Source organism: Arvicanthis niloticus, chromosome 3 (genome assembly GCF_011762505.2).
Source record: "Arvicanthis niloticus isolate mArvNil1 chromosome 3, mArvNil1.pat.X, whole genome shotgun sequence".
Lineage (NCBI taxonomy): Eukaryota > Metazoa > Chordata > Mammalia > Rodentia > Muridae > Arvicanthis > Arvicanthis niloticus.
In genome coordinates, this window is record NC_047660.1 from 69,983,855 (window position 1) to 70,002,010 (window position 18,156).

General features: G+C 42.8%; 1 protein-coding gene across 41 annotated transcripts in view; it reads right to left on the reverse strand.

Annotated features, from left to right (window-relative positions):
- Ktn1 (kinectin 1) overlaps positions 1-18,156 on the reverse strand; it is a 137,708-nt gene that overhangs the window by 79,561 nt on the left and 39,991 nt on the right. For 26 of the 41 annotated variants that reach the window (XM_034497202.2, XM_034497203.2, XM_034497201.2 and 23 more), the window contains exon 1: positions 3,869-4,007. The exons of 13 other annotated variants lie outside the window; for them this stretch is intronic. The gene's annotated coding sequence lies outside the window, so the exon portion shown is untranslated. Of the gene's footprint in view, positions 1-3,021; positions 3,041-3,868; positions 4,201-18,156 lie in introns of those variants that run through there. 2 more of the 41 variants (XM_034497188.1, XM_034497177.2) reach the window with 2 other exon arrangements.

Below are 18,156 nucleotides of genomic sequence, written 5' to 3' on the forward strand. Positions count from 1 at the left end.
TCTCTACCACAGTATAACATTATTCCCTCTACCAAAAGGTTTCCAAAGGCTCCTTGCAACTCTTTTCTGTTCTCTGAAAGTTCCTAGGAAAGGAACAAACTAAAAGCTATATGTATCCAGAATGTAGTATCCACCAGAGAAAAGGAATTACAAGATACAGGCTTAATTCATTTGACCACTTCTTACTTAGCACCTATTATGAACCAGACAATGCCTTAAACACATAGGTTAAACAAAGAAAAAGCAGTTGTCATGACATGTATTTATAATTCCATACTAGGAGGGACAAGGGAGGAAGGTTGCAAATTCAGACTAGCCTGGGCTACATATGGGGCACAGGGTCAAGCCTCAATGTTGGGGGATGGGTAAATGATATGCATGCATAGTAGTAGAACATGACTTTTTATATAGTTGAATGTTACATATACATTTCCTGAGAATGCTAAATTTCCAATGAGAATGCCTACCAAAATTACTCTTTTTAATTGAAAGTTTGTCTTGCTTCTTCAAGTATAAAAGCAATTAAAAGCCCATAGGAGTCAGGTGTACTGCAAGAGGCAGTGGCAGAAATAGGTCAGAACTATGCATTCAGCCCCTTTCTTTTTAGTACCAAAGTGTTTATTAATTTATCTTATAAACTTTAACTTTAAATTTTTCACATAAAAAAATCAAATGTCAAAATTAATCAGAGCCAAAGTCTATATAACTTGATGAACTTCTATAGTTAGTAATGACATTTTGAAATGGAAGTTGTGAAGTTTCACATTAAATTTTACACTTTCAGTAATCAAATATATTTTATGCACTTATCCACCATCAAAAACAAAACTAAAGATCCAGGACAGAATTAGAACAAGAAAAGCAATTGGCCTTTTAACCTCAATCATGTCTTATAACCTCACCTCACATCTACCACCTGCACCCAGGCCTTCCTCATCCTTCCATTTAGCCTTTCTTGTTCTCTCTTCTTCATGTTTACTGTGCCTGCATATACACTAGTTTACATCTACACAGATACAATTGTTAAAACTCCACTTTTGAGAGAGTACATTCAGTTTATTCCTTTCTGAGATCGTGGGGCCTTGATTACCAGCATAAATTCCAAGTCTGTCCATTTTCCCGAAAATGTTTTTACATCATTTTTTCTTTAGTGCTGAATAGTGCTGTCTTTTAAAGACCTAGTTTTCATTATGCACTCATCCACTGATGGACAACCTGGTCAATTCCAATTCTCTGCTACAGTGAATGAGCATGGAGCTACAAATAATCTCTATGGCAGAGACCCCTTGCTTTTAAAGGGGTAAAGAGAGATAGTTTAAAGGCTAAGCTCACAACCCTTTTACTTTTATTTTGGTCTTACTGTCAGAGACCCACCTGCCTCTGCCCCAGGAGTGATTGAAGACACCATTGTGACCAACAGCGGTTTTTTTTTTTTTAACTGAAAAGGCTTAAAAGCAATTTAACACTGTCAGCACCAATTTATCCACTTGACGAACACTGTAAATTATTACTTTTCTCTTCTAACTTTAGAGATGACTTAAGGTACTCAAACTCTTTGGTTCATGGCACCTAAAGTTTCCCCCCTAAGTTTCTATTTTATAGGAAACATATGGTTCATATTCTTAAGGCAACCCCCCCCCCACTTACATATACATTGTATCTTTTTTCATCAGAACAGTCCAGACTGTGTTCTTAGGACTGAAGCAGCAATGATATGGGATGAAGTCCATTTATATATAGCCGTCACTGTGACTTCTGGACAGTTACTTCTGGTCTCTAGGGATAATCTGGATTTGCCTTCAAAAGACTTTAAAACCACATATCTAAGAGGTTACTCTCAGACACCTGGCATTCTGTATCGAACTCCTCCCCACCCCACCCCCACCCCACCCCCGCCTTTCCTTATTACACATGAGGTCAGGTTCTTAAATCAAACTCTCCTGGAACCACTGAGTTTACTAATTTTTTGTTTTTTTTTTTTTTTACAAAGTATTGAAAATCTTTTTAATTAAAATTTGCCATAAAAAAGCATAGTAGGCATATAAATAAAAATACATATTTGAGGGATAGAGGTGTCAAAAGTATATATGGTGTTCCCAAGATTCTTAGTTTATCCCAGCGTGCCTCTCCCTAGAAAGAAAATACATCCTCCAAAGAATTCAAGTGAAATTACAGCTAAAATTTGACCAATGGTCAATCTTAACATGGATCCTTTAGAAGTTAAGCCTCAGAATAAGCCTTTACTTGTTCTGACTTTAGAAAAAAAAAAACAGATTAAAACCTACAAGAAGATTTAAACCTACAAACTAGCAAGCAGGTAAACTGCTTGGGGTTGAGGGTTTTGGGTGGATTTTGCTTTTGTTTATTACATCTTGTTTGTTGGGGGGGGGCAGGAATCTATATCAGAGAAAGAGATTGCTAATACTTAGATCACAGAAATATACCAATGAAATAAAACAAAGCAATGCCTTTTCATAAAGCTGACAATGAATCAAGAAAGGGTTATATACTGGGTATCCTTTCTATTAAAGCATTTAATACACTCGAGGAATTTTCCCGATATATTTGAGTGTGTGTCTCAGTAATGTAGAACACCTCATTCTCTAATGCTCCTGATAATTAAGACATTTATGTCTACCGAGGGCTACAAAATTGAGAGACGTTTTTAACTCAGGGTTGGCATGGGAAAGGAATCTACATAATTAAGCCCAGCTATTTCGTGTAAGATCTCTAAAAGAAAGGTGGAATGGGGAAGAAGCGTATTTATCAAGCAATACATCAGATATGAAAGGCTACTGCGGGACATACAGAATACAGGTCAGCGGGAGTGCTCCGGGGCAGCTCCCGGAAAGATTATCTCAGGTGTCATAACCAAATGCTTTTTGCCCACACTGGAGCCACGGTTGCCCTTGCTTGCCGGTGAACGAAGAAAATAACTGCAACCCAATTCAGGCAAATCACCCCTAAGTCACCTGCTACACAACTGAATGTCTAGTTCACCTTTGGGGTGCTCCTCTTTACCTGGGTGTGGAGGTGTAAATTTCTCAAAACACTCCAAAACTTTGAACTGCTCGTCCGCAGCTTTTGAAGCTATGCTTATTCACATAGCTGCTAAGAAATCCATGTCTAGGAGAGGCCCGACTGTTAGAATCCCGGTTTCCGCCTCCTCCCAGAAGGACTCGAAGGCACTAAACAGCGCACTTTTTAACCTAAACCGAGATGCAGCCGGACAAAGAAGAGGACGCAGCTCCCCATGCCCCGGTCTCGGATGGCCGGACTCTGCTTCCTTACGCCGAACGAGGCCAGGGCCAGATCCGGAACACCCCAAATTCCATTGTTGGGCACTGAAGCGGACACACCCCTGGGAGAGAGGGAGAACTTCGCAGGATTTCCCCTAACTCCCAGAACCGGGTGGTGGGAGGGGCCGCGCTCCGGGACAAGCCGGGCGAGCCGCTCCAGCATGGCGCACGCGTGGCCCGGCCACGGCCCAGGGTGCCCGAGGAGAGGCGCTCCCTCCGGTCACCCTCAACAGAGCCTTAATCCGCCCGCCCGCCCCGGGGCCTGCGAGCCCAGCTAAAAATAGGCTCCTCAGTCACCCCGCGGCCCGGGCGGGCCAACCTCGCCCTCAGAGGAGACAGCCCCGGAGCTCCGGCCACTCGCGGAGCCGGGGTCCGACCTGGCGGGCGCGGGGAAATCGCCGAGCCGGAACCCTGGAGCCCTGGAACGCAGGCGGATCCTCAGAGCGGACCAGCGGCGGCGCGGCCTGGGCGGACGCTGCACACTGCGACCCCCGTGCCAAGGCCTAGCCCGCGAGCGCGCCCCCCGCCCCGCGCCCGAGCGCACCGGAATCCCCGGCCCTGCCCCTCACCCTGCGCAGCCGGGAACCAGGCCGGGACGACGAGGCGGCACTAGCTCTACCGCCGGGTCAGCGCGCTGCCAGGCCCCGCCGCAGAAGCTCAGGTGCTGTCGCGCCGCCCCGCAGGAAACGGGCGGCTTCGGGGCGGGGCGGCTCCGCACGTCCGGGCGTCGCGGCCAGAGGGGCCCGGAGACCGGCCCCTTAAAGGAACAGGTTCACGCAGCCGGCGGCCTCGAGATGCCCCACGCTGCCCTGCAGAGACGTCACCCCTCAGCCTGGAAGTCCCTGCGGAATCCCTTCATCCACTCAACCCTACTCTGCCTCCCTCTATCCGCCTTGGTCTCACGTGACCCTCGCATAAAAGTACCACTTGGCCTCGGACGCGGGACACACACACACACACACACACACACACACACAAACGCGCACGCGGCTGGAATTTTTTCTACGAAATCCGCAAAAGGAACGCTTCCTTTGCAGAGTAGAGTTCTCTCTACATTTTCTTTGGAGCAACCCTAGCTACAAACGGAGAGGGGGAATATTAGAGGCTGGTCTAAATAAATTGTGTGCAAATATTGTGAGACTGCAGTACTTGCTGGCTGCTGGCCATTCCTTAAGCCAGGGTAAATAACTAGAAACTGCAGCGCTAAGAGGAATTGACCAGAATCTCTGCGTCTCTTTGCTGCGAGGATGGAATTTTTCTCCAGTATTGCTTTTTAGTGGTTTTTTTTATTATTATTACTGTCTCAAACAACGCCAGTCACTGCCCAGAACATATCTACAACATACTCTAAGCTCTCCTCAAAAGTTACCAAATGATTGGCACGCTTTTGGAGTGTAAGGTAGAGATATAAAATCAGACTCACCACTACCCAGGGGCAATCCTTAAGGATTTGAGCATCAGATATGTCTCAACATTAACTGAATCTCCTCATTATAGGCTAGTTACAAGAATGCCGCGCATCTGTTAGTGTTCGAATGATTTCTGCCCAAGCTTTCCAGAGCTCTTCCAAAGCAGAAATGAAAACTAAAGTGTAGCAGCAGCCTGATGAGATGTTGAGAATTCCACCAGTGTCCAATCACTACTTTTTTCTACGGCAGCGTCGACATTCTATCAGATTTTAACCCAAGGAGCTCACTCTTTTCCTTTCTCAGAACTATTACTCAGCACTTACCAGCTCCAAGCCATCAAAACACTATTTCTGAACTGCTGTCTCCTGAGCCTGTGAGTGCCAGAAGATTTAGCTTTGTTGGGAAGTGAGGCCATTAGTGGCTTAATACAAAGTGAAACTGTATCATTTCTATAATGGAATTTAAAGTTTCTTGAATAGCTTACAAACAACTCTGTAATTGCATCCCCTCCCACCCACCCCCCCAAAAAAAGTTTCCAGTTAGAATTACTTTTTTTTCTATCTGACTTTAGGAAAAGGACACGTGTCCATCATTTACACACAAATGATACTTAGGTTCCTTTGTTAGACAGTAACATGGTTGTTAGGGAAACAGTTCTCCAAGTGTCTTACCACTTATAGTCCATACAGAAGTATAAATCCACCAGCCACTTCTAGTCTGGATAAACTTTGACTTTTCAAAGGGGAACAGCTGGATGCTTCATTCCTTATAAGCTCTCTAATTGCTCCCATCAAAACAAAGGGGTTTTACTAGATATGTTACACATGGAATGGCCCTATTGGGATTTAAGGCCGACCCTCTAGGTTTTGAAGCATAGTAAAATGTAACATAATTAACTATAGTTAACACTTATAATTAACCTAAGTTATAATTAACTGTAACTGCTGTTCACTACCCACCGATATCAGATATCGATGTCACTGAAACCCACAACTAACTGGCTAAAAGGGATTAGCACTCAGCATCTGAGTTATCTCTTAAAACAATCAAAAATTAAACCTTACTGAAAACCATAAGGTATAATGTAGCTACCTAAAGACTATTTCTCCCCTCCCCCAACGTTTGACAAAAGCAGTTTACTGCTTTTCACATGTAGCAATTTCCTTCTTAATGGATTTTGGGAGAGATTTAAAGACATGCAATATATTGATAGATGAAGAAAAGCCTGCCTATTCCTGTTTTGACAAGGTAGGCTTCCCAGAATTGGAGAGTTCTGTAGAGATCGGAGTAACAGATGAGTAAGAGATTGTATCTGACTCAGCCAAGCTCAGGGAAGGCAGAGATAGGCATAGAAGTAAAGCAGCTCACAGAACTGGAAGGGAGGATGTCAGGCCTGCCTTCATCTGAATAAAGGAGCAAGAGGGTTCTCAGAAACTTCAGCTGCAGATCTACAAGTAACCAGCTCTTAAACAAAGAAGCTAGTGCATGGGGGGGGGGGGGGGGGGGGGCTTATGCTGTGCCCTTTCTTAGGTAATCTTTTCAAGAATGTGGAATGCAAAGGCTTGTATAACAAAGAGAGTCACAGTCATTTGCCACTCCTAGGTCCCTATTCTTGAGTCTCAGATGTAACAAAATTAACATGCCAAGTTTTGGGCCCACATAGCTCCACTCACTGTCTCTTGGAGCCACTGATCTTAGAGCTCTAAGTTGCCTCTTAAGAAATCCCACTCCTGGGGTCAGCCGTACACCTCCTGGCTCTCTTCTTCATAGGTTCTTGCTCTCCACACTCACACACTCACGCTAGCTCTCTGCTCTCATTCTCGCTCTCACTTTCGATCCCTAAGCTCTCTCTGGCTCTTAGTTATGTGAGAAGTACCCACTGAGAGGTTAGTTCTCCACCAGTGAAATGAGCCAATTCAAGCCAGATTCCATTATATTAAAGGCAGGTTTATTGAGCAGCTGCTCTCTGGTGAGTCCACTGTCCCCAAGGATTGAGGCCAGGGGAGTGGCCTTGAGGATAGGTGGGAGAGAGGAAAGAGAAAGAGAGAAAAGGAGTGCATGCAGATAGGAAGAGGAGAGAGGGAGAGAGAAGGAGGGAGAGGGAGAGAGAGGGAGAGAGAAGAAGAAAGAGCGAGAGGGCGAGAGAGAGAAAGAGGGAGAGAGAGAGAAAGAGAGAGAGAGAGGAGAGAGAGAGAGAGAGAGAGAGAGAGAGAGAGAGAGAGAGAGAGAGATATGGTGGCTTGCTGCACTGTTCAGGGTAGAGGGTGGTTTGCCAAGTAGGGAGTGAGAAATGCAGGGAGAACCTGGAGGTCAGGTCGGCTTTGATATGTAAAATATGTACCTCAGTCCCTTAAACACCCACTAGACAGTGTGTTCTCACTACCCATTTGATATGAGTCCTAAAGCAATTTGTTTCTATACCCATGGTGGGACTCTACAGCACTCCTTAGCAAAATGATCAGTGGCATTCACAGCCACAAAGCATCTTAGAGTAGACATGTGACACCACTGATTTGTTTCTTGAAAAGCTCCTCTTGCTTTGACTTCAGTCATGTGACTTTTCTGAATTACAAGACAGCACAGCTTCTGAGATGGGGACCCACTTCCCAGCAGAAAGACTCATGCTACAGCTAAGGCCTGATGTATTTACCAGAAGTAGCTAACATGATGGAGTGATGGGAAATGGCTGTTAAAGACCCATTTCCAGTGATGAGCAGGAGAGATGGTGGCTTGCTGCACTGGAATTTTGCTCTACAAGGAGCAAGATAAGCTCCAAAGAGCTGCCACACACACACACACACACACACACACACACACACACTGCCTTTGATATTTGCAGATTTCAAGGTCTCCCTTTCAGTGAAAGGAGGGCATCTACCAGGGGACATCTACTTAATGGCACAGAAACTTAAAACCTCCACCTTGTCTTTTTTGTTTCTAAAACCATCAAACAACACAAGAGGGGTGTGCTCTTCTGACTTAGGGTCATGGATCTCCGTCAGCAACATCTCAGCCCTGAGCAGTTCTCTCATAACTGGGTTATGAGACAATCACCCACCCATATGTTGATTGTGTCTGAGACTTCATTGGCTTTTTTCATGGAATCATATTTTAGGGAAACCCTCAATCCTAGAAAAAAAATAGGACAGTTAATCATTCAACTCATTTTCCCAAACATTGAAAATATGCAATGCATTTGCTTTAAAGTGGGTCTTGTTATCTATGTCAGGTGGAATCCATCCCTACATTTCAAAGTACATCCCTGATGACACTCAAACCTCTTTTGTACCCCAGGGGGAAAATGTTTGAAGATAAAATAGAGTTGCCCCTTTACTCCTTCACTCCGTCTTTCTGTCTTTCTGTCTTTCTGTTCACAGCAGTTATCAGTGACTTGAATGTGTTTAGTGACAGCAATGCTTCCTTTGAAGCAACTTGATGGGAAAGTGCTGAAAGTTACACACTTCAGTTCATTTCATCTTTTTATATTTTTTATATATTTACGTATATATAGACACATACACACATATATATCATCTTTCTCCTCTCTGTTTCTTTCTCTATATATATATCTTTCTCTTCTGTCTCTCTCTATCTCTTTCCCCACCCCACTTCTCTCTCTCTCTCTTTCTCTTTCTCTCTCTCTCTCTCTCTCTCTCTCTCTCTCTCTCGTGTGTGTGTGTGTGTGTGTGTGTGTGTGTGGCCAAAGAAAGACTTCAGGATGCCTTCATCATTAATGTCTGCACCTTATTATTTGAGACAGGGTCTTTTATTGAACCTGGAGTTTACTATTTTGGCTAGACTGGCTACCCAAGAAACCCAGAATCCACCACACGAGGATCAGAGGTGTGAATACCACATCCAGATTTATGTGAGTACTAGATCCAAACTCAGTTCATCATGCTTGTGTTGTAAACATGACAGAGTAGAGTGGTTAAGAGCACTGGCTCACAATTATCTGTAACTCCAATTCAGGGGAGCCAATGCCCTTTGCTGGCACCAGGCATGTGTTTTATGCACAGACATAAATGTAATCAAAATATTTATCCATAAAATTAATAAATTATAGATATCTAGGGAAATGGATATCCTGTAAAGTCTGTATTCGCAAAACTACATAAAAATGCTGGGTGTTAGCTGGGCGTGGTGGCTTCTGTTCTCCCACTCTGGAATTCCACAGACAGATGTGCACTGGCTTCTGTTCTCCTACACTAGATTATCACTGCTGTTTGCTCCTTCACACAATTCCCACTGTTTACTTTTTATGCATCTGTTCTTCAGAAAATAATAGTAGATAAATTAGACAAAGATAACATACTGCCCATCCTGCATCCCATAAGCATAAAAACATTAAATACTTAAAATGAAGCATAAAACTATGCCATTAGGGAAGAAACATAAGAAAGTATGTTCAAAAAATTATTTTTCTTAAACAGGATTTCTCCGTGTAGCCCTGGCTGTCCTAGAACTCACTCTACAGATCAAGCTGGTCTCGAACTCAGAAATCCGCCTGCCTCTGCCTCCCAAGCCCTAGGATTAAAGGTGCACACCACCATCACCTGTATGTTCAAAATCTTATAGTGGACAGATGTTTAGCCAGTAAGAGGCAAAATAATATAAGTACAACATAAAATATTAAAAGTCATACTTCACTAAAGTTAAGAATTTCTTCTTTTGCCTCAGCAGTGGAGACAAAGACTATCTAACCTGAACAGAAAAAGTAACTCTGGTTCTAGTGATAGATGATGTGAATAAGTATACAAAATTCCCATCGGGTCCATAAAAACTATGCGGTATGACACATGAATTGTATTCAACAGACTTAAAGGAAACAAGTGTCAATACACAAAAATCACTGTTTCTGTACACTAGCTATATATAACCCAAAACAAGGAGAATTTATTTGTAATAACATAATAATAAAATATTTAGAAATAAATTTAAGAGACTTTGCACTGAATACTACAAAACACTACTTAAAAAATAACTTTTTGTTTTACTTTGGTTTTTGAGGTAGGGTCTCACTATTTAGACCAAGCTAGTTTTGAACTCACAGAGATTTGTGTCTGAGAATTCAACTTGTATACCACTACTTTGGACCCTAGAAAGAAATCTTTTACTCATCTCTGCATCCTACTTGATTCTGAAACACTGACTAGGGGCAGTCAGGGAATAAAGATGCACGTACACAATTCTGGAAAGCTGGGATCAGGTGGTGCATTGTAGTCAACCTGTAAGTTATGTACAGTGGCAGGGGGATGGAGATGGGGGGGGGGGCTTAGTCTCAGCAGGAGGTCCCTACAGGCCAGCAGTCTCCAGCTGTGATCATCTCCAGAGGAGGAAGCTGCCATTACTAGTTTTATATTCTCTGATGAGTGGGTTTTGGACCTCAGAGGAAAGCCTTACCATCCCTTTGAGCCTCACCTGAAGAAGGGTTTGAGAAGGGTTTGCCACTCCTACAGGGCTGAGACCTGATCCTTGCTGTGTCTGAGCCTATGTCAATAATACACACTCACTCAGTACTCTGCTCCCTCAGGGCTCCCTCCACTCTGTATAGTTCAGGCTGTGATGTAGCTCAGCAATGCGTTCCTGCCTCACATGCGCAAGATCAACAGTTGATCCGTGGGATAGTACTGAAAGTCCATCTCTAGTTTAACACATGTCAATGGGGAGAGATGAGCCTCTTCATCTCTGAGTAAGTAAAAAAGAGTAAAAAATGTTGGCATAACTAGATACCCATATACAAGGAAATAGATTCTGACCTTTACCTATACTGTATGTACAGAGGGAGCAAATGCTGTGTCCTTTTGTGGTAGAAGGCAGTGGGTAGTGGACCAAATGCCGCTCTTCTTCTGCAATGGTCTGATTTCTTTGCACAAGGGAATAGCATAATAGATACAGTCACCTACCAAAAGCTCCGCCTGCACTGAGGATGTATTTTTAGTATGAATTATAGAAAAGACACAAACATTCAAATCAGAGCAACCCCCACCCAAGAGTTAATTAACTCAATTAACTCAAATAAAACAAAGACCTAAGTATAACAGGTCAAGCTTGCCCAGCAGTGGTGGCGCACACCTTTAATCCCAGCACTTGGGAGACAGAGGCAAGTAGATTTCTGAGTTCGAGGCCAGCCTGGTCTACAGAGTGAGTTCCAGGACAACCAAGCCAGGGCTACACAGAGAAACCCTGCCTCAAAAAAACAAAACAAAACAAAACAAAAAACAAACAAACAAACAAAAAAAACAGGTCAAGCTTGTTGTAGGAAATATTTAATCCCAATTCAGGGTTTCTACCCTGCCTTTGGCCATTTAGTTCCCAGATAAAAGATACACACAACCTTTATATTTATAATAAGCCTAATCAACACAAGAGCTGGGCAGATGTCTGTCCTCTATGCTATTATGTCTATTTCCCAGTCAATCATCCCATTATATAATCTGCCATGTTTTGTCTGATCTGCTCTTAACTCCAATTAGCCAGCCTACATGGCCATTATATTAAGATTCTTACCTCATGGTGGCTTTCTCCTCTCTCTGCCTCCTTTTCATTTTTCCTCATGGTTCTCCTCCTACCCCAAGTCCAGGAACCCTAAACTCTGCCTATGTCTCTTTTGCCCAGCTATTAGCTGTCGGCATCTTTATTCACCAGTCAGAAATAACTTGGGGGGCAAGATCACATGGCCTAACCTGGGTCTACATGCAGTCTCTGGGAGCAACAAGTATTTAGCATAGCAAAAAAGCAACCCTCAACACAAGCTTTCCAGTTCTTAGAAAAAAATATATGGACCAATCTCTATAATCTAATATTTGGCAGTGATTCCTTAAATATGTGACCAAAGTACAAGCAACAAAAGAAAAATTAAACTGAACATGGCAGCTCCTATCTGTAATCCCAGCCCCTGGGGAGCCAAGGCAAGGAATCAAGGATTCAGGGCCAGTAAGGTGGCTCAGTGAGTAAAAGCCCAGTGGCCTCAGTTAAACAGCCCACAGGGGAAGGAGAGACTAGAATTCCAAATGTTGTCCTCTGACCTCCACACACACACCATGGCACCTAAGTATCTACTTTGAGCTCTCTCTGCCTCCATCTCTGTCCCTTTGTCTCTGTCTCTGTCTCTGTCTCTCTCTCTCTCTGTCTGTCTGTCTCTCTCTCACACACACATACACACAATAATATATTTATTTATTTATTTATTTATACATTAGCATTTTGCCTACATGTGTGTTCCTGTGAGGGTGTCAGCCCCCCTGGAACAGGAGTTAAAGACAGTTGTGAGCTGCCATGTGGGTTCTCTGGAAGAGGAGCTGGTCCTCTTAGCCACTGAGCCATCTTTCCAGCCCCACAAAACAGTATATTTAAAAAAAAACAAAAAACAACAACAAAAAAAAACTGTTTAAAATCATGCTTGGCTACACAGTGAGTTCAAGATTGGCCTGAGCTACAGAAGATGCTGTCTGGAGAAAGGAAAGAGATGGGGAAGTAAGGAAAGGAAGAAAGGAAGGAAGAAAGGAAGAAAGGAAGGGAGGAAGGGAAGAAGGAGGGAGGGAGGGAGAGAAGGAAGGAAAGAAGGAAGGAAGGAAGGAAGGTAGGTTAGGTTAATTGAACTCAACCAAAACAAAGCCACACTTCCTAATAATGACACTCCCTATGCATCTATGCGGGCCATTGTCATTCAAACCATCCCAGGTGGTTTACTGATTAAGTCAGTTTATTAAAATAACTGACTTAGGCATCTGCAATAGTAACTTGAACCTCCACTCCTAACTCAGTACTGACAGATGCAATCTGCTTCATGGTCTCAGGACTGGTCAGTCTGAATTTTAGAGATCACATAGTGGTGAGTCACAGAATTTGAATTACCCTTATGAGAAGCAATGGGAAATCCCTGGAGGAGTGTGCTGACTTGATCAGAGCCAAAGGAAAAGAATCTAAAAGTGAAAGGACCCATTGACAGGCCTACCAAGACACTGAGAATTACAAGGAAAGCATCCTATGGTGTTTCCAGAAGAAAGTCCACCAGTAACTGAATGACTAACCAGTCCTGAGACCATGAACCAGATTACTTCCATCAATACTGAGCCAAGCGTGAGGTCCAAGTTACTGTTGCTAATGTCTAAGTCAGTTATTTTAACCAATTGACTTAATCAGTAAAAACAAAAGCCTACACTTAAAGGCACTGTGCATGCAGACCCACTATCAAGCAGTGAAAACAGTCTTGAAATGGGACAATATGAAATATGCAAGTCAAAACCTCAGTAAGTTACCACTTCATACCCATTAAGATAGCTATTATTAAAAAGAAAAAATACAGGCAACGCCCACAAGGATGTAAAGAATTTGGAGTGCTTCTGCATTTCTCATGGGAATGTAAACTTGTAACAGCCATCGTGAAAAGTAGTGTAGAGGTTATACAAAAGATAAACATAGGTTAGTATGTAATCTAGCCATTTTACTTCTTAGGCTGAAAAGAACTGAAAGCTGAGACTCAAAAGAAATTGTATAGCAATGTTCACAGCAGCATTATTTATAATAGCCGAGATATAGAGGTAGACCAGATGTCTCCTTTCCTAATGCACTCAATGTAGTGTATCTATTAACTGGAAGAACATTCTGCTATAAACAAGAATGAAATTTTGAAGCAAGTTGCAGCATAGAAAAACCTTAAATATTTTGATCGCAAAGCCAGACACAAAAGCTGATATGCTGCATAACAGCACCTATGTGGAATGTTCAGAACTGATGGATCCACGGAGACAAAAGCAGGTATGTAGGTAAGTGATTGCTGGACCTTCTGAGGGAGGCCTGAAAGGCTGAGGGGTAGCAAAAATGGAATGCAGAGAAGCTGCTCCTTAGGTATGAGTTTCCACTTAGGTTGAAAGTTCTAGAATAGTAGAGATGATTCTACAGTACTGTGAATAAACTGAATTGTGTACCTCCATGGTCAGAATGGCAAAGGTTGTATATATTTTTCTACAATAAAAAAATGAAAAAAGTTTTTTATTTTTTTATTTTATTTTTTATCTATTTAGTTTATTTATGAATACACTATAGCTGTCTTCAGACACACCAGAAGAGGGCATCCAATCTCATTATGAATGGCTGTGAGCCACCATGTGGTTGCTGGGATTTGAACTCAGTACCTCTGTAAGAGCAGTCAGTGCTCTTAACCACTGAGCCATCTCTCTAGCCTGAAAAAAGTTTTTTAAAAACCATGTTAAGTGAAAGGCCAGATTTAAAAAAAAAAAAAAAAAAAAAAACATACTATAAGGTTCCACTTCCCAACCTTGGGGCAATCACCAACCATCTTTGAACCCAGCTTCCTCATATGTGAAAAGGAAAGAGAAGCCTAATATTCAGGGTTGTATTTATTCGTGTGTGTGTGTGTGTGTGTGTGTGTGTGTGTGTACCATGGTGCTCGTGGTGAGGTCAAGACTCCTTTGGGGCGGTTGGTCCTTTTTCCTCCTCTGTTCTTCCCTTTTGCCTTGACTTGGATCCTCAGACTGTGTGACAAGTGCCCTACTCACAAGCCACCTCACCAATCTCATACTCAGGGCTACTTCAAAGAGTGAGATGAAGGCAAGAATGTAGGGCTCGTTGTAGTTGCTGTCTATAAGTATTTGATATCCGATATCAATGTTCTGTAGCTTCAAAGCTTTCATTTTAAGGAGAGATTCCAGAGCAGAATCTGTTTTAATGTAATGAAGACATTAAGTACCAACCATGCGCTTTTGCCTTTGTGTGTGACGCTGCAGGTGAATCCCAACAACCGAGATGAATCCTGTAAGAAAGGGGGAGTCAAAAGCCTTCACATGGTGTTGCAGTCTTAAAATCAACCTCAGGAATTGCATTCCTCTTTCCAGTAAAAGTAAAACAAAATAGAAGGCATCCGAAGAACTGCTGGGATGGACTGAAATCTCTGGCCGAGGGAAACGTAGAATAGAATGAGCCAGGCAGAGCCTGTTACCCCACCTTCCCAAGGGCAGAAAGGGGCCAAGAGTGTCGTCCGTCCGTCATGGCAGGAAGAGAGGAAAAATGCCCCTCTCTGGCTGAGTCTTTGAACTCTTCAGATGTAGGATTTTTGGCTGAGTCGTTTACGTCCCTCTTCCAAAACTAAAGAGTATTACTGAGTCATCTCTGATATTTTTTCCATCTATAATTCTAGGATTCTATAAATTTTGAGGCCCACATAAATCATCTAAGAGCCAATAGTATCTAACGGAGAAAAGAAATGAGAACTCTTTTGCACTAGCTCTAAAACTGCTTTTGCCAATGAGAGGATGTTGTGACCTGGATTACAATGTTATTCTGAGGGTTGACTTTATGAAAATCCTCAGAAACTTTGAAATTTTCCTCACATTCTTTTCCTTGACTTTGGACATCCATTTGAAGTCCTGTTTATAACCTGGAGTTAACAGAAGCTAGCCATGAAGTGCCTTCCACTTGTGATTTAGGAAATCAGATTAATACCCAGACAGCATGGAAACAGATATCCTCCTGATCATTCAGGATCCAGAGTTCTATATCCACTGGCTTCTCTCCTGACCCTGTGAGCCCAGAGCTCTGACAAGAGCCAGTTACATGCACTTAACTTTGAGGTGTGTCACAGAGGGAAGTCTATAACACTCTGTGTGTGCTCACAAGCACTTCAAGACACTCCAGAACTGTCTCATCAAGAAATTCAACAGAGACCTTTGTTCACAGATCAGCTCCCATGTGCCCCTTAGGTCTCAGCTTGCAGCCTCTTCTGCCATTTCCTCCCAGTTTCCACCAGAAGTCTCTCACAGGCTGACCCTGGCCTTTCAGACTTAGAGCATTGTGCTTTATCATATTGAAAAATGGATTCAACTTGTTTCAGCCATGTTCCCAGGAGTTTGAGTGTGGTTAGAAAGATTAAAGAACAGTTTGTGTTGGGGTTTGTGGCTTTGGTCATAGTGTACCTTTCTGCCTCTCAAGCTGCCCACTTCAATTAAAATTAATCAGCGCCTCCCAGGCCGTACACGCCAACATGTACGAAGAGTGGCTGCCTTCCATCCATCACTCCTGTCTTATCTAGTTCCAGGTCAGTATTTCCTGATTACATTCCATGGCCCCGTTGTGCTGCCAGCTGGTGCTTCTGGTCATTCATCACACAACAATTTTTGCTGTTAGCTATCTTTCTCACATGATCAGTCTTGCAAAAAGTGCCAGAGAGGAATGCTGGTGGGGCTAGCTGTATGATGGGCTTGCTGCCCAGGATTCATAAGCAACTTTAAGTGTCATCCATGAAGGCTGGTGGTAAAAATAATCTGTGCTGAAGTTATAAGCAGTACTCAAATAGGTTCTTTCTCTGAGAAGTTAGGAGACATCCTTGATTCCTATTGGGAGCCATGGCGTGACAACCCAGAGACATGGGGCAGGAGCTGCTGCAAACTTGAGAAATTACTGTAGCTTTGTTCAGTTATAGATTTGTAAGTCATCGAGGGACTGAATGAGTTAAAAAGTCAAGCAATTAGAATGAATGACTACTGTTTCTCTGCTCTCTCTGTTTACTATGCTTGAGCTGAACCCTCTGGTCATTTATTTATTCTTCAATCAATATTTACTGAGTGTTCCAGGCATTGCAGTAAAGGATCTATTTTCTTTACAGTAAGTCTTGCCATGGTCATTTAGAAACTCCTTGGCCCTTGGGGCTGGGTTGCTATAGAAACCCAGTTTGGCAACCGCCCCCCCTCCTCCAGAAAAGAAACAATGGACCTGTGTATGGTCCCTAGACAACCTTTCTGACATCTTTCTCCCAGAGTCACATAGAAAAGAACAGAGATATGGGAGGCGCCCTATCACATGTCCAATCCCTTTCTCCCTGAAGCTTAGTTTTGAGTACTCCCGGGCAAGAGAGTAGGTTAGGAGGAGGAGGGAAAGGAAGACGTAAAGAGAAGTATAGTGACCTGCCATGGCTGAGCTTCACTTTCTAGCCAATGTGGTAAAATAAAGGTTCAAAACAGAACTAAATTGACTTAGAAAAAAATGACTAGGGAGCTGGAGAGATGGCTCAGAAGTTAAGAGCACTGGCTGCTCTTCCAGAGGCCCTGAGTTCAATTCCCAGCAACCACATTGTGGCTCACAACCATCTGTAATGGGATCTAATGCTCTCTTCTGCTGTGTCTGAAGACAGCGACAGTGTACTCACATGAAATAAATAAATAAATAAATCTTAAAAAAAAGGAAAGAAAAAGGAAAATGACTAGGGTAAAGCATGTGTAATTGATGACTGTTTGATAGTTTTTGACTTGTAAATATGTCCAGTTCCTGGGTTCAAGCTACAAACTATGTGACGCTCCTTGCACCCTGATCCCAGCTCACAGGAAAAAAAGAAATCACAATTGTCACACTTTCTTTTAAATGTCTTATTGTCTTAGAAAAGATCAGTCAAGAAATCAAGAGAATCTAACTTTTAAATTAAAATGTGAAAAATACAGACGTATGAAGGGATTTGTTTAGTAAGAAGTTGTTCAGAGGGAGGGAGAAATTACAAATGTAACAAAGCTGAGAGGGGATGGGGCAAGCCTTTAATCCTAGCCTTTAGGAGGCAGAGGCTGGAGGATCTCTGTGAGTTCAAGACCACCGATCTACATAGTAAGTTCCAGGACAGGTAGGGCAACACAGAGAAACCCTGTGTCATAAAAACAAAAAAACAATAACAAAAGAAAGGGAAAAGGGGGGGGGTGGGGCTGGAGAGATGGCTCAGCAGTTAAGAGCACTGACTGCTCTTCCAGTGGTCCTGAGTTCAATTCCCAGCAACCACAAGGTGGCTCACAACCATCTGTAATGGGATCCAATGCCCTCTTCTGGTGTGTCTGAAGACAGTGTATACACATACATAGAATAAATAAATCTTTTTTAAAAAGAGAGAAAGAAAAGAAAAAGGAGAAAGTGTAACAAGGGGGAATATGAAAAATACACATATTTATTAAATTTTTGAAATAATAAATCAATCAAAAATGTAAAAGTGAAAATGAACCCTGGCTACTTCTCTGAGGCATGACTGGTGTGTCAGAGCACGGGCCGCACTGGAAGGCTATTTTATAACATGAGCTCATCAGCTGATTAAGATGTATTGCTCTTGTCCACTCTCTACATAGATCTTATTCCTTCACAAAATACATTTATTTAAAACCCCACAAATATTCAGGGTCTCTAGAATGTTTCAAGAATCAAAGTAAATGACAGACTATATACTTCACTAAGTTTTTCTTCTTGTACATTTTTTGGCATATTTTCATCTAGTTGGATCCAGAGTGTGGATTATAATCCCCCACCACCACCACCAACACCACCCGGCCCCAACCTACACCTCCACTCCAACCCATGACCACACCCCTAACCCCAGAGAGGGTTTCTATGTTTGGCCCCAGCTTTCTTGGAACTTGCTCTGTAGACCAGGCTGACCTCAAACTCAGAGAGATCTGCCTACC